This window comes from Rattus rattus, chromosome 6, assembly GCF_011064425.1.
Source record: "Rattus rattus isolate New Zealand chromosome 6, Rrattus_CSIRO_v1, whole genome shotgun sequence".
NCBI lineage: Eukaryota > Metazoa > Chordata > Mammalia > Rodentia > Muridae > Rattus > Rattus rattus.
The window spans coordinates 6,843,295-6,846,546 of NC_046159.1; the positions used below are offsets into that span (position 1 = coordinate 6,843,295).

General features: G+C 42.8%; 1 pseudogene; it reads right to left on the reverse strand.

The window, feature by feature from the left end:
- Nucleotides 1-2,009: 2,009 nt before the first annotated feature.
- LOC116904515 lies at nucleotides 2,010-2,341 on the reverse strand (annotated as a pseudogene).
- Nucleotides 2,342-3,252: the final 911 nt, after the last annotated feature.

The following is a 3,252-nucleotide window of genomic DNA, read 5'->3' on the forward strand; positions in this document are numbered from 1 at the left end:
AGAACTAGCTGGCACTCAAAATGTAGGGGCACCCAAAACGGGGGCAAAGCCCCCTGGGACTTGTAGTTCTTTCTGCCCGCCATTGCCAGTTACTGCTCCTCCTGCCCCAGCGTTGCCTGAAGTCGCTGTCCAAGCAAAGGCTGCTGGCAGGTCATTTGCTTTTGCTGTTGCTGAAAAACCCTCAAATGGAGGAGACTCTTGCTCCAATCCTGAGAATGACACCACCCCACGAACACACGGGACTCATGTCTTGATGCAAAAGCAAAAGGTTAACTCGGGATACCATAGCACTGGGGCTCGACACGGTCCTCATGCAGGAGGGATGTGAAGAGCCCCGGACAGCAAAAATATACAGTTTATATAGACCTTACAAGGTCACAGCTATATCAGCACAGCTATTTCGGTACCAAGGATATCTAATTTGGCAGATGTTTCCCCCCCTGTAGTTCCCAGAACGACACAATCTATACCATCTGTTCTTATGGCCAGCCGACTTCCTGGAAAGTGGATGGGAATGTACTTTCTGTACTTTTTGGTCTATTGTCTAACGTCTAGCTAAGCAGAGGCCAACTTAAAGATTTTCACACTTAAAAATGGCTGCACTGGGGTTGGGGATTTGGCTCAGTGGTAGAGCGCTTGCCTAGCAAGTGCAAGGCCCTGGGTTCGATCCCCAGTTCCGAAAAAAAAAAAAAAATAGAAAAAAAAGAAATGGCTGCACTGATGTCAAACAGGGATCTTTCATTGCAATGAGGAATCCCATGATGCAAATCAAGTGTCTAGACAGATACAGGCACCACCGACGTCAAACACGCGGTTTACAGGATGGTAGTAGTTATCTCCACTGAGTATACCTGAAGCAAGAGCTAAACTGTGCAGTTTTGCATGATTTCAGGAATGAGACATGTTAGGGCCTGCTCCTTTAAACATGACTAGCCATTTTGTATTTAGTCTCCATTTTGTGCATAAGGTGAAATTAAGTTCAGGTTCTCAGATTGCGCTTTGTAGAAGTAATAATTCGTAGCTGACATAATATTCTCCATAACTTTATGGTTGTATTGCTCATGCTCTGTTATCTCAATATTCTGGAAAACCCCTAACCACTACCTTACTTACCTCAATTAGTACAAATAAGCTTAAATGTCAGCTGATAATATTTTGTCTAGTTAGTCACAAGGGAATATCGCTCCTCCCTTATCATCTGTACTTGGTTTTCCTATAAAAAGCCTGCCCTGAGCGTCACAGTCTACCTTCTGAGTCCTTTCATTCAGTAAGTTTTCATCATATCTGAGATCAGTGTTCCAGTGGTCAGTGTGTGGCTATTCCTAGACCCACAACAGGACATACTCACTATAATCCCGCTAAATTGAAAATCTGTGGCCTGTTTTTCAGACAAGAATGCTAGGGTCTGAGAATTTGGGAATAATCCGTTATGAAAACCAAGTTCAAGCCAACAAAAGTTGTTTTTTTTTTTTTTCCGGAGCTGGGGACCGAACCCAGGGCCTGGCGCAACAAAAGTTTCTTTATTCATAAAGCTAATATATCAGGGAAGATAGCTGGGTTCAGAATCCATACAGTGTCAGTAGGGGAGGGCAGAGAAGGACAGAGCAACCTTTGAAAGCAAAAACAAAACAAAACACCCACAAATTAGGTGGGGTACGGTCAAGAATAGAGGAAACCAATTGGGTACATACATATATCGTATGTTTCCTACTGGTTTCACACCTGGCACCTGAAGAAGTGCGTTAGTATCCATCGAGTAACTCAGATAGCTTTCCTGATAACTTGGCCTGGATTGAGACCAGCCAATCAGAGCTTCTTGAGCAGCTTCTGGGCTTCAGTCCTGTATGGTTCTAACCAACAAAGGATGGGTAGGTAGAGACATCTCTACCTCAGTTCACATGGGGAACCTGGGGTCAGAAGCAATTTCTGGAAGTTCAGTTGTCTCTTTTACTTTTTCTTTTTTCAAGAGCACAAATCTACTTTTATTTATTTATTTATTCTTTGTTAGTTTAAATCTGGGATGGGTACAGCATCACACCGATTCTGTGTCCGATGGCCTTTGCAGAAAGGTTGCTTCGGAATTTGGCACGAATCACACCACTGCTTCCATAGGCCTGAGATACTTTTCCCAAGATCACTCTGGTTTTGTTTGGTTTGCCTCCAGGAGTCACTGTATTGTTTTTGCTTTGTATACATAGGTACACCTCTTGCCTAAGTAGAACTCAGTTTCATCTCGGGCATAAACACCTTCAATTTTAAGAAGAGCTGTGTGCTCTCTTTGGTTCTGGAGGCCTTGCTTGTAGCCAGCAAAAATGGCTTTGCACCACAGCCTTCCAGACATTCTTGTTTTTTTTAGGAGTCCTGTTCCCAGCAGGCCTCCAAAGGTGCCAAGATGGTGGAAAGAGCAAGTTGTTTCTTAGAATTTAGTTTAATACAAAATGGAGACTATGTACAAGATGGAGTCCCTGTAGCTAAGGAGACCTTCAGCAAGAACATTCTATACAACACATAAAGACGGTAAGAATGTCATTGTAGGGGAGACATTCTATACAACACATAAAGACGGTAAGAATGTCATTGTAGGGGAGACATTCTATACAACACATAAAGATGGTAAGAATGTCATTGTAGGGGAGACTGGGTCTTCAAAAAGGATCATGAAGGGGCCTGGCTAACCCTATGTACGATTCTCTCTTTATGGCTCTGCTATAGAAAACTTGTGACTTTTAAATGCTGTTTTTCGAGACAGGCGCTTTAGTCAACTAAGCCATGGATGGATAGTAAAAATGGCCATTTTACCAAAAGCGATCTACAGATTCAATGCAATCCCCATCAAAATACCAATCCAATTCTTCAAAGAGTTAGACAGAACAATTTGCAAATTCATCTGGAATAACAAAAAACCCAGGATAGCTAAAACTATCCTCAACAATAAAAGGACTTCAGGGGGAATCACTATCCCTGAACTCAAGCAGTATTACAGAGCAATAGTCATAAAAACTGCATGGTGTTGGTACAGAGACAGACAGATAGACCAGTGGAATAGAATTGAAGACCCAGAATTGAACCCACACACCTATGGTCACTTGATTTTTGACAAAGGAGCCCAAACCATCCAATGGAAAAAAGGTAGCATTTTCAGCAAATGGTGCTGGTTCAACTGGAGGTCAGCATGGAGAAGAATGCAGATCGATCCATTCTTACTGCCCTGTAGAAAGCTTAAGTCCAAGTGGATCAGGGACCTCCGCATCA